An 18428-nucleotide genomic window follows, 5' to 3' on the forward strand; every position below is an offset into this window, starting at 1 on the left:
ATGTGAAGGATCTATACAAAGAAAACTATAAAACTCTGCTCCAAGAAATAAGAGAAGACTCTCGGAAATGGAAACACATACCCTGCTCATGAATTGGCAGGATCAAAGTCATTAAAATGGCAATACTTCCAAAAGCATTGTACAGATTTAACGCTATTCCTCTAAAGATACCCATGACATTCTTCAAAGAAGTGGATCAAACACTTGTGAAATTTATTTGGATCTATAAACACCCTCGAATAGGTAAAGCACACCTTGGGAAAAGGAATATGGGAGGCATTATGTTCCCCAATTTTAAGCTGTATTACAAAGAAATAGTTATAAAAACAGCACAGTATTGGAATAAAGACAGACACTTAGATCAGTGGAATAGGCTTGAGTACTCAGAGAATGTTCCTCAGACATATAACCACCTAGTTTTTTATAAAAGAGCAAGAAATCCTAAATGGAGCAAAGAAAGCCTATTCAACAATTGGTGTTGGCACAACTGGTTAGCCACTTGCAAAAAAGTGAACTTATACCCCTTGCTAACACCATGTACAAAGGTAAAATTCAAATGGATTAAAGACCTTTATATCAGATCTGAAACTATAAGGTGTATAGAACAACATGTAGGTAAAACACTCTATAACATTGAGACTAAAGGCATCTTTAAGGAGGAAACAGCACTCTCCAAACAAGTGGAAGAAGAGATAAACAGATGGGACTATATTAAGCTGAGAAGCTTCTGCATCTCAAAGGAGATAGTTCTCAGAATACAAAAGCCACCCACTGAGTGGAAAAAATTATTCAACCAATACTAATTAGATAAAGGACTAATATCCAAAATATACAAGGTACTGACAGAACTATACAAGAAAAACCATCTAACCCCATCAAAAAATGGGGAGAAGAAATGAACAGACACTTGGTAAAAGAAGAAAGGCAAATGGCCAAAAGGCACATGAAAAGATGTTCAACATCACTAATCATTAGGGAGACGCAAATCAAAACTACTATGAGATACCACCTCATGCCACTGAGATTGGCACACGCCACAAAGAAGGAAAACCAGCAGTGCTGGCAGGGATGTGGAGAGAAAGGAACTCTTTTTCACTGCTGGTGTGAATGCCGTCTAGTCCAACCTTTATGGAAAGTGATATGGAGATTCCTTCAAAAACTGGAAATTGAGCTCCCATACAATCCAGCTATACCACTCCTAGAAATATACCAGAGGAACACAAAAATACAATAAAAAAGTCCCTTCCTCACACCTATATTCATTGTAGTGCTATTTATAATAGCCAGACTCTGGAAACAACCAAGATGCTCTTTAATAGATGACTGCCTAAGAAACTGTGGTACATATACACAATAGAATACTATGCAGCCATCAGGAGAGATGAAGTCATGAAATTTTCCAATACATGGATGAACATGGAATATATTATGCTGAGTGAAGTAAGTCAGAGGAAGAGAGAAAGACACAGAATGGTTCCACTCATCTATGGGTTTTAAGAAAAATGAAAGACAATTTTAACAGTATCTCAGAGATAAGAGAGATGAGGACTGGTAAGTACAGTTCATGACATGAAGCTCACCACATAGAGTGATGAGTGCAGTTAGAGAAATAACTACACTGAAAACTATCATAACAATATGAATGAATAGGGGAAGTAGAAAGCCTGTCTAGAGTACAGGTATGGGTGGGGTGGGGAGGAGGGAGATCTGGGAAATTTGTGGTGGGAATGTTGCATTGATGAAGGGGGATGTTCTTTACATGACTATAATCATACAATTATAATCATATCTGTAACCACGGTGTTTAAATAAAGATAATTAAATTAATAATAACATAAAATAAAATAAATTTTTGTAATAATTCTCAGAGACAATAGAGATGAAGGCTGGAAAGTCCAGCTCACGATATAAAGCTCACCACAAAGTGTGGTGAGTACAGTTAGAGAAATAACTACACTGACAACTAACATAACAATATGAATGAATGAGGGAAGTAGAAAGCCTGTCTCAAAAACAGGCATGAGGATAGGGAGTTGGGAGATTTGGGGCATTGGTGATGGAAATGTTGCACTGGTGAAATTATTACAAACTATAATCATATTTGTAATCAAATTGTATAAATAAAGATATTAAAATATTTGCTTCAAAAGTCATTCTCTAAATATTTAAATAAACAAGTTTGTTATTCTAAATATAATTTTTGCAAAGATGTCAGACAGTTAAAACATAACATAAACCTAAACCTGGTATATTTTCTTATACCAACAAACTAAGATGGAAAATTGATGGAGAATTTCAGCTCAAATTTAGTTCTGTTGTAGGGACTGGAGAGGTGGTGCAGCTTGCATGCGGCTGACCTAGGAAGGACCTAGGTTCGATCCCCCAGCTTCCCATATGTTCCCCCAATCCATGAGAGATTTCTGAAGCATAGCCATGAGTAACCCCTAAGTGTCACCGGGTATGGCTCAAAACCCAATACATACATACATGTGTATATATATATATATACATACATACATATACATATATAAAATAATTACATCTGTTGCATTCATATAAGCAAAAAGTGAACACTAAAATAAGTGGTAAATTGTATGTTACAAAATATATAAAATTAGAAGCTATTCCTGACTTAGGGCTTACTCAGGACTGTGCTCAGAGATCACTCCTCATTATACTGAGGATAAGTGGTACCTGGTATCAAGGTAGGGTTAGCTATACTATACAAGACAAGCACCTTGCCCTCTTATACTATCTCTCCAGTCTTGTAATTGCAAGTACTTGTAGTTCTTGTAAGTTTGAGATATTTTCAAAATAGAAAACAAGAACACTCATTTATATGTGGATGGTAAATAATTAAAGGTAACGAACTGAAAATGCACACACGCACGCACACACACACACACACACGCACACATGCATACATGCACACACACAATCCCTGAAACTAACTCTTGGGCTACTTTAAGCTCTGATCGTTACTAGAGGAAGGGGAAGGTGTGTTAAGAAGGGTAAAAGGTTTTGGGGGTTGTTTTGCTTTGTTTTGATGATGTAATGGCTCTAGACTGTAGAGATGGATGCAATGAGTCCTGTACAAAAAGTTGTGAAACTAAACTCTTAAACTTGTCACAGTTAAACACTAACAAAAATAATTAAAAGGGAAAGAAAATTTAGAATTTGAATATGTAAAATTTGATCAGAAAATATATATCAGATAAATATTATATGATACAATTGGTGGCATACTCTGAAATATCATTTAGAAATGTTGCTTTTACAAAAGGCAATCTCAGAGGCATAAACTAGAATGTTGTTTACCAAAGGTAGGGAAATGCTAATCAGAGTTCTATCTTCCATTTGTGAAATCACAAAATTCTTTATTGTTTAAAACTGATAATATTGTAGAAAATAATTAAATTTGCTAAAGAGTAGTTTGTTCTTACCATAGAAAGAAACAGCAAGTATGTGTATACAAGTCTATCACATAAACTCATAGGAAGGTCAATGTGCACAATGATATATGGCAAGTATGCTGGAATAAACTACCAAAACTGTGTTTTTGTTTTTTTCTGTTTTTGTTTGTTTATTTTTGTTTTGGGGTCACACCCAGCAGCACTCAGGGGTTACTCCTGGCTCTATGCTCAGAAATCACTTCTGGCAGGCTCAGGGGACCATATGGGATGCCCAGATTTAAACCACCATCCTTCTACTCGCAAGGCAAATGCCTTACCTCCATGCTATCTCTCCGAAAACTGTTCTTCTTGTTTTCATAAGCTTGAGTATTTTTTTATTGAATTGAAGTTGGAAGAGGTCTACATAAAATACAGATAGAAAACTCATGGGTTGAAGCTGTAGGCATCTAGCTGCATCTAACTGCAATTTTGTTTCTTGCAATAACACACCACACCACTCAGTGAAATCCCATTGGCATCTCAAATGTGGTCACCAGTGCATTGTAACTAAGTGAGTAGACCTCAGACATCAAAATGAGAAAAGTAAGGGTAGAGAAAACATTATATGTGGGTGTCCTGTAAGCCCCCCGGAGGGGCCCGGCCAGCGAAGAGTGGTTGAGAGGCTCACGAACAACCGCACCTTTATTTTGCAGAGCTCAGATCACACAACCGCACCTTGAAAAAATCTGAGAGAGGTTAATAGAAACGACCCAAGACAGGATATTCCGTTCAAAGGCAATTTAATGTGGTTCAGCACCTTCTTATATAGGGAAGGTGAAAGGGGGGCAGGCAAAAGGCAATCTCAATCATCTTTTTGGCGCACAAACTACTTCATTATTCCAAATAAGGTATAAGTACAGCTCAGGCTAAGTGAAACAAAGAAAGTAAATCATTTTCCAAATATGGAAAGTGGGCAGTGGGATAGGGGGCAATACATCTTTGCAAGTCATGCTGGATAAGCAGTTTCCATGGAAACACCTCGTGACCTTGGGTAGGGGCTGCTTAGCTACATTCCTAAACTCTTAACAGATTAATGGTGGGGCTAGTTCTCAAGAAATAACTTTGCAAAAACAATGTTGCACAAAAACAATAATGAATGCCTTGTTAACTTGAGGATGTGGGTTAGGGGAGTATAACTTCATTCCTGGTACCAGGCCGTGTTCCTCTCCTCTGGGCTACAAGGTTATTTATTACTTTTAGTGGCTGCATTCTTCCTGCTGGCCCAGGGCTTTGTAGCAAAACAGCACGTAGACATCTTGCAGGTGCAAGGTTAGAAAATGGCAGAGAGGTTTTTGCAGAAGTAGCCACTGTCAGGCCACGGTAACCAACAATTATATATACATATAATTACATATTTATGGCAGTATTTTATTTTAATTGCAAAAATGAAGGAAGTCTCTGGCAATTAACACCACATTTTTAGCTTAAAGATAAAAAAGTCAATGAATGCCACTGGATATTAAATAAAACTACAACATATTTAGTCACATTGGGGAAATGTTCCAGATATATAGTTTTATCATTACACACAATATTGCAGAATTCTATAGAGAAAGTTCTAATATAAGAAAATATTTGAGGAGCCTCTAGGTCTAAGTATCGAAAGTTTGTTTTATACAGTTTTTAAAACAATTTTATTGTTGGTTCCAATATTTACAATATTAATAAAAACCATGTAAAACATTCTAATACTGCATCTGTCACAAGAGATCAGCTTCCCTCCACCACTGCCCAAAGATCCCCTCTCAACATCCTTAGTTCTGTTGCTTAAAGTTTCTCTTATCCACATTCCTCCCTATCCTATCTTATACCCCACCCAGCATTCCTAATAATGGCATGCTTCATACTAATCAACTTTCAGTTTATGTTGCCTTCTAGGATTTGTTGTTTCCTTACTATCCTTTTTTTATTTAGTACATTATTAACTTCCTCTAGTTTCTTCTCCAACTAGATTTCTAAAGTTCCTGCTTAGTTTTTCCCCATCTCTAGCTCACCCTCTATCATTTTCTAATCCACTTTTCTGCTATGTGTCTTTTAATGGGAGAGTTTAGTCCGTTAACATTTAGGGAGATTATCGACAAAGCGTTGTTGTGCAGTTGTGTTCTGTAGGGTGGTTGTTGTTACAATCAGGTGTTTGGATTGTGTAGTTCATCTCTGAGTAGGTCATTTAGAATTGGTTTTGTTTGCACAAATAATGCAAGATCGTTTTTGTTTGAAAATGTTTTTAGGCTACCATCCCATATGAATGAGAGTTTTGCTGGGTATTGTACCCTAGGCTGAAAATTTCTTTCATTCAGTCTTTCATTCCACTGTCTGCTTGCTTGAATTTTTTCAAATGGGAGATCTGGTTTGATTATTATGTCCCTTCCTTTGTACTTGAGGTTCCTTTTCTCCCCTTATTACTTTAAAGAGTTCATCTCTCTCTCTCTCTCTCTCTCTCTCTCTCTCTCTCTCTCTCTCTCTCTCTCTCTCTACCATTTGGATTATTATATGTCTTGGTGTTGGTTTATTAGGGTCTATTTTATTAGGGACTCTTCACATCCTGGATTTGCAGAGTCCTCTTTCCAAAGGGTGGAAAAGTTTTCTGCTATATTTCCCTAACTATTTGTTCTTCCCCTTTCCCTGTTTCCTCCCCTTTTGGTATACCTACAATTCTTAGATTATTTCTTTTGTCTTTTCATTAAGTACTGGACTTTTCCTTCCAGTGCCTTGCCTCTTAATTCCTTGTTGGTTTCCTGGCCTTTTTTGGTTTGCAGTTTTCCTTCAAGTACTACTATGTGCTTCTCCATCTCTGTTATTCTGCTCATCTGGCTTTTTACGGTGTCTGTTAATTCCTTTAATTGCTTTTGTATGAGTCACTCATATTCTGTATCAGATCTTCTTTAATTTGGCTAATTAGTTCCTCCATGGACTTCTTATACTCGGTGGCTAGTGATTCTCTCATTTCCTGTACCAGGGCTTGCATTTCCTTTCTCATGGCTGCTTTTAAATCTTGATCTCTTGGATCTGTGCATTTTGGTGGACTTGGGAACTTAGTAGGAGTTCTCTCTGTGTCTCCAGCTGTTCGGGTCCTCCTCACTCTGCCCATGTTTTTAGGCATTTATCGGTGTGGCTTGGAGAGCAGTGCCTTCCAATTTTGGCCTGTTTTTGCTCCCTGTGGTGTGGGGCTGGATCCCTTCTCTGAATTGCAGCTCTGGGTGTGACTGTTGGGTGGGCTGGCTGAGGTTTGGCCTCTAGAGTGCCCTCTAATGGAGCTTAATTAGTTGCTGCCTCCTCTTGTTGCCAGCCAGTGCAGTACCGCACTTGGCCACAATGGTGGAGGGCGCTGTTGAGCCTGGCTCCCTTGTCCTCCTCCCCTATGTGGAAGTCAGCGGAGCTCTGCCCCCTCCAGGCCTCTGCCAGAGCCCCTCCCATCTGTAGTTCCTATTCCGTCCCAGGGGCGGAGACAGGGGAAGGTCCCCTACATCAGCAGCCACCAGAAGCCTCAGAGACACAATGGGGAGGTCCCGCTATCATTTTTAGACTCCAATCTCTAGGCAGTTTAGATAGGCCTCAGGTAGAAGATGACATAATTGTTGCTCTACATGAGAGAAAAGACATAGTATTATTCTTGTATTAAATTTTACTGTGGGGGGAGAGAATAACGGAATAGGCCACACTCTCCATCTTAAATGTGTGTGCAGTCAGCTAGAGATTTGGCCTAATTAGAGAGTGAAGCAAACAAAAAAAGATTTATCTTCCATAATCCAGGGTCAAACAAAAGTCAGCCCGATCCTTTGGTGCTCAATGGATAGTCTTTTAAAATTAAATGATTGTTCAAGAAAAGAAACTGAAATAGAAAATCAATGTATTAAATTGTAGAATGTAATTTCTAGTTTGCCTCTGAACAATCTTTACTTCATCTTGAACACATTTTGAACGCCATTATATATATGTATGCATGTATATAGATATATATCACTGAATTTCTTATTATAACTGATGGCAACATCTATAGAAATCCTCGTTATGCAATTATGAACTACTTACAATTCCCAGTCATTTGTTAAAACTCTCATTTTAGCTTGTAATTTTTCATATGTATATGAGTAAAAGTGAAAAGTAAATCAGAAGAAAGAAAATTACTTTCTTGATCTTGCTCCAATATTAAAATCTTGAAAGTAGAACTTTCAAGTTTTTGCATCAAAGGAATTCATTTCTTCAACACAAAATATTCTCCAGAACAAGAGAAGGCTGAAGGGTGTGCTCTATTCTGAGATTATAGCTACACTCTGCCACAAGCTTTTTAACTACAAGCCCCATCCTGACAGCAGAGCAGGGCAGAGAGTGTCTAAGACTCTAATGGCACTTGTGGACCAGTCTTAGCTCTGGCTCCTCAGCAGGTCAATTTGCAGCCCAAATTCACTGAAACTGTTTGTATTAAAATTAAATGCATGGTGGGCTGGAGAGATAGCATGGAGGTAAGGCATTTGCCTTTCATGCAGAAGGACGGTGGTTTGAATCCGGCATCCCAAAAAAACAATTACAAAAAAGGAGAATATGTAGTCATTTTTAATTTGTATTTCACAGGGCCATAGGGAAATCTAATTTTTAAACTACTTTAACAATTAATAATCCAGAAAGGGGTCAAAGAGATAGCATGGAGGCAAGGCATTTGCCTTGCATGCAAAAGGATGGTGATTCAAATCCATGCATCCCATATAGTTCCCCAGGCTTGCCAGGGGCGATTTCTGAGCCAGGAGTAACCCCTGAGTGCTGCCAGGTGTGACCCCAAAACCAAAAAAAAAATTAAATGCATGGGTCATAAAAAGTACAGGAGTATGAATTTTGCCTTAAAAGTAACTGATGGCCAGAGTTTGAAATTTATACTCCCCAAAGTCCATATATGTTCTGCCAAAGTCCAGACAGGATTGAGCCCTGATCACAAGCCAGAAGCCCTGAAAATAACCAGGCATGTTCCAGAAACCTAAGTAAATAAATAAAAATAAATGTATCCATAGCATCAACAAAGAGAAGAATTATTTTAAATAATATGCACTGAAAAATGCAAACTAGACACCCAATTGTATGCTTGGATGTCTACATATATACATCTCATTGCTTTATTTTAAATATAAATAGTAAGCATCTGTGTGTTTGTCTTCATACACAATTTGAGAATAAATTCATATATACACATCCATTTACTATGCCTGGAATAACCTTGCTATTTCTCATATTTTAAAGTGTTTCTAACTGCTTAACATCCTAAACAGATATATTTTTAGGACTTCAGGTAGTCATTTTGGGCCCTTAGTTTTGACATTATCACAATATCTCTCTTCATACATTTCTAAACACTTAGCATTTTATCTTTTTAATATGGTTGCTTTTTTATTAACTTTATTCATCTTTCCTCCCACTCTAAGGAAAGGAGATAAGATGACACAGGAATGTCATTTTTGTGTGTGGTAATCTTTAAAATGATTATATCTTGTCAGCAGTTGGAATTAGAGATTCTCTGGCAAATACACTTCTACAGGCTCTCCCTTTAGCAATGTTTATCAACTGCATTATAATGAGTCAATTTCTATGTAAATATAATCAGTATTTGATGGTGGTAAGAGAGCCTCCTAAATTAAATGATTTTTGTGGCTTCTTTGATTAACATACTTTATGAAACTATTACCATATGCACTACCGTTGCACATTTGGAAAGAGCGCACATTCAAGTCTTAGGTCTTTCTTAAAAAATTTTTTGTCTAGGGAGAATTATTTGTATACTCCAGTGCCAAGAACCTCCAGATACAGTTTTTCTCCATTTAACAATGATAGCGCAACAGTAGGCAGTTTGCCTTTCATATGGCTGACCCAGGAGGATAAACCTCGATTCGATCACTGGCATCCCATATGGTCCTTCAAGCCAGGAGCAATTTCTGAGCACACAGCCAGGAGTAGCCCCTGACCATCACCGGGTGTGGCCCCAAAACTAAACAAAACAAAATTAAATTATTGATCATCTACTCTTTTTCAAATATTCTTATAGGCACATGTAATCATATATATGTATGTATATATATGGTTACAAAGAAATGAGACAGTCTTTGATTTCAAGTAATATGCACCCTAATAGTGAAATAAAGCCATAATAACTATATTGTAATGTTAAAATGACACAAACTTCTACTTTGGGGTGGTCAGAGAAAGTATCTTTGAATTAGTATTTTCTGCAACCTGGTTTCTCACAAGGAATTGGCTTATAAAAACAGAAAAGGGAGCAATCCAGAGAGATCATGAGAACCTAGTCCAGAGGAGGAAATGAGCTTGGATTCTCAAGGCATAAAGGTCCTATGTGGATACATCAAAAACAAAACCCTTAATCAAAGCCATCCCATAGGGTTAACTAGACAGCCAGATTCAGAAAACAAGAATATTTTTAAAACTTATACAGTTTGAATTTCAGATTAACAAGAAAAAACATAATACAAGAGTATTCCATTCAATATTTGTTTCTGTATTTTACTTGGCAACCTTATTCTACACTTATTGTCTGTAATAGAATACTTCTGAATGAAGAGACTTATTGGCAGCTAATCTTGCACATTAGGAAAGAGTGGGATCTGGTTCAGGCAAATCAGGACATGTGGTCTTTGAACCTACAAACTGGAATATTTTTTGGGGGGGTCACACCCGGCAGCGCTTAGGGGTTACTCCTAGCTCTATGCTCAGAACTCACTCCTAGAAGGCTTAGGGGACCGTATGGGATGCTGGAATTTGAACCACAGTGGACAAAGTTGGATGAATATTTCTTTTGTTGTCAATTAATGTTAGGCTGGCTAAAAATAGGTATATAAATATCACTTACGAAAAATCTTCTTAATTTTAATAACCAGGAATTATGTTCCAAACCGAGGACTGTACCAACTCTAATGTTATGAGTAAAGGGAACCCATACCCAAGGGAGCCTACTGATCCTATTTTTTTTCTGAAGAATTTATAAATTATTTATTTGACAGGATTATTTTTAGATATATTTTTACTTGAGACTGAACTAAATGATTCATGACAATTACTAACTTTCTGCATATAAGTATTTATAGACTATTGATAGTGTAATATTTGAATACACAGTCCTGTAGCTGCATGTTATAGTATAATACCAGGGTACTGGGTAAATTTTTAAATCAATATACTTTAAAGGTTTCAACAATTTTATTTTGCTAGTATTTTAAGGATTTGTTGATGACAAGAACTCTAGATATTTTTCTTTGTTTTAGTGACATTTAGTACTAAGTAAGATATGGGCTTAAATATAAAATAAGTATGAAATGTAATATTTTTGCATATATGTTTGTTAATATGATAACTGATACAAAAGTAAAATATCCAATCAAAAGAATATTCAAAGCACCTTAAAGAAAAAAATGTACCACCATTATGTTTATACTAAAAAGAATTAGTGATATGTTGGTAAACACTATAGCCTACCTCTCTTACCAAACAAGCTAAAGTTTAGGTACCTTTATTCTTTTTTTTATATTAATAATTTTTATTTTGACCACAGTGATTTACAAATCATTCACAGTAGTATTTTAGATATATAGTGACATTGAACCAGGGGCATTCCCACCACCAATGTTGTCCTCCCTCAATCCCTGTTCCTAGCATGCATTCCCCATCACCCCTCCTTTACCTGCCCCCCTTCCCTGGGCTGCTAGTATAAGTGGTCCCTTCTGTGTCTAGCCTGTTGTAGATTGGGGATTGATTCTGTTGTAGTTGGCTTTGGATTTGGTGTTCAAGTCTGATCATTTTTTATTTCTACTCAATGTTCATATGACTGTTTGGTCTTGGTGCCCTGCATTATTTCCCCCTCAATTTGTGAGGCGTATCTTTATTCTTAAAAGAAAAAAAAGGAAAGACTTTATATTATTACATCATGATTTACAATGTTATTTATGATACAGTAGTTTTAGCATTTAATGTTCCTATCTCCTTATTTTTAGAGATCCGACTTCATACCATAACAAATATATTTACATATCTACATCTCTTTAAACCTATGTACAATAAAGTTACCTTTTAACTAACTAATGAATTCATTGTTAATTAGGTACATAAATAGGCCCTAATTTCAATCTTGCAAATTTTATCTGTATATTTCCCTTGTCCTTTTCCTTTCAAAAAAATTTTAAATAGTTTTGAAAATGTTATAGAACCAGAACATTGGAGCCATAGAACAGCAGCCTAAGCTGAAATACCATTGAGGTGAATTTGTCCTTTCATATTCTTGACAACTACTTCACCAAAATGTCGCGTTGCATTAACAAGCAAATGAATTTTTTTAACTGAGGGCAAAATTAATTACAAATCTTTCACAGTAATATTTAAGGCACATAGTAGTAATGAGTAAGGGACATTCCCACCACCAGTGTTGTCTTCCCTCCACTCCTGTTCCCAGCATTAGCTCGTGGTTAGAGGGTTTCTTCCTTCCCATTTAACATTATATTCTTATATATTTTTCAATTCTGACACTAAAGTGCTATGTGTGTGGTCCTTAGATATATATAACCTATGACTTGTTATAAACGCAAATTTTTAGTTCTTAACCTAGGTTTACAGAATTCAGATCCTCAGGAACCAGGCCTCCACTGTGTGTGAATCTGTTGCATGTTCAAGCTTGAGTATCTGTTTTATATTAATATGCCTTTTTTTATAAAAACACTGGTAAAACACACTCACCCATAACACCCTATAGTTTCTGTACCTGTTGATACTTCTATTTTTTACATCATTATATACAATATTGCAACAATATTTGTTTATATAAATTTACTTCACTTTTCAATTTATTCATCAGAGTAAAATAATTAGGTCAAAGATTAGAAATATTTAACATCATTTTGTACACATAAAATTTTTTTTGGAAGACAAAATCAAGTATTATAGCTAAACCAATTTGAATATTTTTTTTTCAAAATGTACAACTTATAATCAATAGGCTGAAAGATAAGCTGCATAACAACTCCAACTGAGGAGGTTGGAAAAGAGACTTAAAACAATCAGGGGCTAGAGAGATAGCATGGAGGTAAGACATTTGCCTTGCATGCAGAAGGATAGTGGTTTGAATCCCAGCATCCCATATGATTCCCCAAGCCTGCCAGGAGCAATTTCTGAGCATAGAGCCATGAGTAACCACTGAGCGCTGCCAGGTGTGACCCAAAAACCAAAAAAAAATAAAGAAAATGGAAACAAAAATACAAATGATCAGATGATGGAAAAAATCCTCAAATAATGTGGACAGATGAAAATAGAAAACTGGGATAAAGTCAGTAGAAACAACGTAAGAATTATTAGAGTCCCAGAGGCCCAGTAAGAAAGTCCCAAAGAAGAATCAAAAGTCAAGGATATCATTACAGAGAAAGTCCCAGAACTAAAGACTGCATGCAGGGCCGGAGAGATAGCATGGGGTAAAGCATTTGCCTTGCATGCAGGAGGTCATTGGTTCAAATCCCGGCATTCCATATGGTCCCCTGAGCCTGCCAGGAGCGATTTCTTAGTGTAGAGCCAGGAGTAACCCCTGAGCACTGCCGGGTGTGACACCCCCCCCCAAAAAAAAGACTGCATACAACCAAATCCTGCATGCCCAAAGAATACCAGCTAAAAGAGATTTACAAAAACACCGTTCCAAACACATCCTAGTCACAATGATGAATATCACAGATATATATAGAATACTGAAAGCAGCAAAATCAAAAAGGGAAATTACTTTCATAAGATCACCCTTAAGATTTACAACAGACCTGTCACAAGCAATACTCAGACCTGTAATTGGTGGTGAGATATACTGGGGAAAAAAATCAATGAAATGAACGTATCCCCAAAAATACTTCATCCAGCTACTCTTACATTTAGATTTGAAGGAAGAATACATAGCTTCCCAGATAAATAAAACAGCTCAGAAACTTTACAAAGTCAAAACCAGCCTTAAAAATACTGAAGGGTCTACTTTAAGGCAAGGCAGACCCAATAAACACACAAAACTTCTACAAAAATATACCAGCAAATTTCATGACAATAATCTCTCTATATATTAATAGACTAAAAACATAGGTAAGAGACACATCATGGTAAAATGGATCAAAATACTGAATAAATTATTTTATGCCTACAAGAAACCCATCTGAAGTCAGAACAAACATAGACTCAAGTCAAAGGTTGGAGAATAATCATTCAAGATAAGAACCATATTTTTAAAAAAAGCCTGGAGTGACCATACTCATATTAGATGACACACACACATAGACATTAGATTTTAAAAGGATATAAGAGACATAAATGGAAGTTTCTTAATAACCAAAGGATATGTAAAACAGGAAGAAATCACAATTCTAAACATATATGCACCCAATTAAGGGTCAGCAAAATATTTAAAACAATTGCTGATAGATTTGAAGAAAGACACAATAATTGTGAGAGTCTTCAATACCCTATCATCCCTTGAGAAGTCAACCTGGATAATAGTCAACAAAAATAAAAACTCCATGACATTGAATCTAAAAGCATCTTTAAGAGAGAAACATCACTGTCTAAGGAAGTAGAATCAAAGATAAACAAATGGAACTACATTAAACTCAGAAGCTTCTGTACTTCAAAGGAAACAGTAGGATACAGAGGCTATCCACAGAATGGGAAAAGCCTTTTACCCAATACCCATCAGATAAGGGGAAAATATATAAGATATACAAGGTACTGACAGAACTCAACAAGGAAATAATCTAATCACATCAAATAATTGGGAGAATCAATGAACAAACATTTAGGGCTCAAGTAATAGAAAAAGGGCAAGGCTACAGTTTTAGATTTTAACACATAGTATCTCTTGTTTACCTCATTCAAACAAACAGAGCAACTCTGTGGGCTCACAGTACAAAGTGTGTGCTAGGGCTCAAACCCAGGTTATCTTTATGCAAGACAAGCATGCTAACAACAGTACTATCTCTCTGGCCCCTAAGACATCCTCTTGGGTTGACCTTTAGCTTTAACTTTATACCCATCTAGGAATATAATTTGTAAAATATTTTAGAGATAGTTAAAAGTTTTCCTTGGACATGACAGCTTAAGACTGACAGTGTCTTTCTGGTAAACTGTATTTAGAATTCTGAGATACAACTGAATTCATCATGAACGATTGCTCCAATTGCTTTATAAGTGCTGTTGCAAAGGCACTCTGAAACTTGCTTTCTACATTTTTTCCTTCTGTGACTTTCATTTTTATTTTGGTGCTTTACACATAGAAATAATTATTTCTTTCTAATCTCTATATAACATTAATTTAATGTTTGCTTTATGTCTTTGGTAGATTACACATTAATATGTGTACTGTATCTATAAAAGACTGAATATAATGTGAGTTTTACAACAGCTAATGGATTGTTTTCTTTATAAAATCTTTGAAATCCTTTGTTATCTTGCCACATGGTAAATTCTACTGATACTGATCGGGACCCCAAAGATATTAGCAAGATGGTTGAATAAAGGTCTTACCCCCTGTGACACTCAGTATGATGAAAGTGGAGCCAATTTCAAACAAATAATATTATTAAATTTGAAGTTTAGATCTTTTCCCTCTTTGTGCTGACATTTATCATCTGCTAAAATCACAGAAACGAACAATACCATAGCAGTTGATTAGAGTGACTCAGTAAATAACATTTGATGAAAAGAAAATGAGGTGGTAAAGAGACCCCTGAGAAATTAGAAAACAACATTCTAAGCTTTCAGTCTATTCATCATTTACGAAGATGTTGAATAATATAACAGGCTAAGAACTAACAGCAATCTGCTTCCTAGTCCAGAAAAGGCTGAATTAAATAGTTGAATGATACAGCTTGAGGAACTGTTCAAAGTTAAGTGAAAATAAGCTTTAATTAAGGAGTGGAATGAAAAGCTAATCTTTAAGTTTAACAGTATAGTTTAAAGGAGCTATTACAAACAGCATGAATTATTCAGGGTTGGATATTGTGACTTGCCTTTTATAAACATAGGCTCAAATGCCTGACCTCAAATCCAATGCAAAGAAATTGATTTATATCAGTTGTGTAATGTTTGGGAGAGGAGAAAAGTGCCTCTCTTCCCTAGTGCCCTTACCTTGTTTACTCTTAACAAATATAGTGAACTTTGAGCCCTCAGTTTTTATGCTACTGTGTTAGCATTGGAGAGACGAGGACACATACAATAGGTTTTTATTCTGGAAAATTAAATCTTCTGGTAATGTTACCCCTAAATCACTCCTCCATAAAACCTTTCATACCCAAATTGAACAAAGCAGTGAAAGTGTACCTCTTTCCTTTTTGTGGTAATTATAGGATTGGTAGAAAGTATTCCATCACTAGACCTTAAAATTAAAATATTTCTCATCAGGAAAAATAGGGAATAAATCAGGTTGATGCAAAACGAACAGGAAAGGAAACAGAGAAGTGCCATCTGCTCACTATTCTGCTACCAAATCCCATTTCTTCTGAGGAGAATTGCCTATCTTCCTTCTATTCTCTCTTCTTATAAGTTGCCACAACACTTTGTTCAGTTTTCTATTTACTGTTCCTAAGAAGCTTTGTGTAATAAATTGAGCATGTTTGGAAACAATCCTAAATGCGATTATGGATTATTCTTTTTCTTTGAGTTTTGTTACTTTAAATATATTTAAATGTTTTATGGGAGAGTTGATGGCATAATGATAGTTGCTCAATAATAGTGTTTTTGTTGTTGTTATTTCTTTAGGATTTTTTGAGGGTCCCATCTATGGTGTTCAAGGCTATCCCATAGCTTTGTGCTCAGTAATTACTCTTAGCAGATATTAGAAGACCACATGGATGCCACGGTAAGCATGTACAAGACACATGTTCTACTCACTATACTACCTCGCTGGCCCTCAAAAGTGAAAGAGAAGAAAAAACACTGAATATAAAAAAGTTTGTAAATTTAACTCAGTAGACTTGGGGAGGTAGGGGGGGGCTATATGATACTACAGGCCAAATCCAGAGGTCCTCTAGGCAAGGCATATGCTCCAGAATTTTGTGCAATCTCCCTCACCCTCAATTTTTTTAACTAGTAGATATTTGATGGTTTCTAAATACTTCTCACTTCAAGTCAGACTTTTTACAAACTTCTTTTCAACTCAGTACTGTACTCTATATAATTTAAATTCCTTTCCCTTTCTATAAACCATACCAGGCAATCCAGGAAACTCTCATCTCCCTAAAATATAGCTTTCATACATCTTTCATCCTTAGGAGAACTTTTTTCCTCCCCCTAGCATCATCTTCTTCCTAAGTAAGGGTACTGACCAACCCCAAAACCACTTTTTTTTTAAACTTTACCTGACTTTCTAGTCTAAAACAAAATCATTTTCATGTAAATGCTTTACACAGTCTCTGTGGAAAAGTGGAAATTAAAGTCAAAGAATATTTAACTTTTGTAAACTAAGGTAAGAAGTGGTTGACTGCAATAACCCAAAATAAAAAAGAGGTAAGAAGGCAGGTTAGACTGGGTTTATAGTGACATGGAAGCCTTGGAGAGATATCTAGTCTGTTCTATTAGGAAATTCAGGAAAACCTCAGCTCAGTGATATGAAAACGAGTCCTATAGGAGATATAGAAATAGAAGTTTAAAATGAACAGCCAGATTGTAAAGAAAATAAACAGGGAACTATACAGATTCTTGATCAGCACCTAATTTTAAAGGCTAAAGAAATAGAGGAACTATTGCAGAATAGCAAAACTTCTTCGGGGACTAAAATAAAAAAAATTGTAACTTATGGAGAAAAAAGGAAGAATTTAAGAAGATAATTTATGAAAGAAAACAGTTAAAAATAGATGATTATTCCATTCACTTTCTGGAAGAACAATAATTGAAGCTCCTTGAGGCTTAGTATATGTATAAATTTATATAGTCATGATATAACTATCATGTTGCAACAACACAACTTTAAGGCTATAAGTGCAGAAAGATCAAACATTGAAAGGAATGAGTTGTCATAAGCAGATCAGTCTAGAACTTCATATGCACAAATTAATATTTGTTTAGGAAGCATTTTGGAGTTTCTTAAGGGTATTTATCAAAGCTAAATGTGAAGTGGTAATGAAAACATGAAATATTTTATTATTTATCCGTGGTAGGTTTTATAGCTCATACAAATATGCTCCATATTTTCTTGCTGATAAATTTCTAATTAGTATAGAACATGTATACAAGTTATCAGTAAAGTAAATCTGTAACTGAAAAAACTTTTAAAGTTGAGATGTTTCAAGATCCACAAGAATAGAAATATATGGGGAAGAAACCCTGTTCTTCGATTAAACATCTGATTGACAAGTGTTACATTGGAATTACACAAATAATTCAACTGAGTGAGTCATCTACTCAGAGAGCTTTGCAAAGTCTTACCAATAAGCATCCTAATTTGAACATTTAATTGTTTACTCTTGTAACTTTGCTGTGAGATAATTGCCTGTAGAGCATAAAGATTGGTATCAGAGAGTATGACAAAAATGGAACTTAATTCATTCTTCTAAGTAAGTCTCAATTACTTAAAGATATAGTCTCCTCTCTCACCAACTAAGAAACTCTGCTGCATTCAGAGTAAGAAAGATAATGCAGATTCCTGAGGTGTCAGTGTAAGATAGGAAGTAGGTGTGAAAGGTCAAGATTTATAGGACACTACAAATCATAATGGAAAAGAAGGACCTAGATGTTGTACTGTTGGTGTACATGAAAATATACTCAATAATAGGAAAAGAAAAGTAAGCATAGTGAGATACCACTTCACATACATTATGCTGACTACTATAAAAAAAATAAAACAACAACCAAAAAAGAACTAAAAAGCTGATGCAACAGGTAAGGTATTTTCCTTGCAAGCAGGTGACCCAGTTCAGTTCTTGTCACCATGTATAGTTCCTATACCACTTCTAGGGATGATCCCTGAGCACAGAGCAAGGA

At 35.8% G+C, this 18428-nt stretch overlaps 1 long non-coding RNA gene across 2 annotated transcripts in view; it reads right to left on the reverse strand.

Annotated features, from left to right (window-relative positions):
• Positions 1 to 18428, reverse strand: part of LOC126013917 (uncharacterized) — a 145130-nt gene that overhangs the window by 14798 nt on the left and 111904 nt on the right. Inside the window, exon 3 of one of the 2 annotated variants that reach the window (XR_007497552.1) lies at positions 1079 to 1098. The exons of the other annotated variant lie outside the window; for it this stretch is intronic. This is a non-coding gene — a long non-coding RNA (uncharacterized LOC126013917). Of the gene's footprint in view, positions 1 to 1078; positions 1099 to 18428 lie in introns of those variants that run through there. 2 annotated transcript variants of the gene reach the window in all.

The sequence above is a fragment of the Suncus etruscus genome, chromosome 7 (assembly GCF_024139225.1).
Source record: "Suncus etruscus isolate mSunEtr1 chromosome 7, mSunEtr1.pri.cur, whole genome shotgun sequence".
NCBI lineage: Eukaryota > Metazoa > Chordata > Mammalia > Eulipotyphla > Soricidae > Suncus > Suncus etruscus.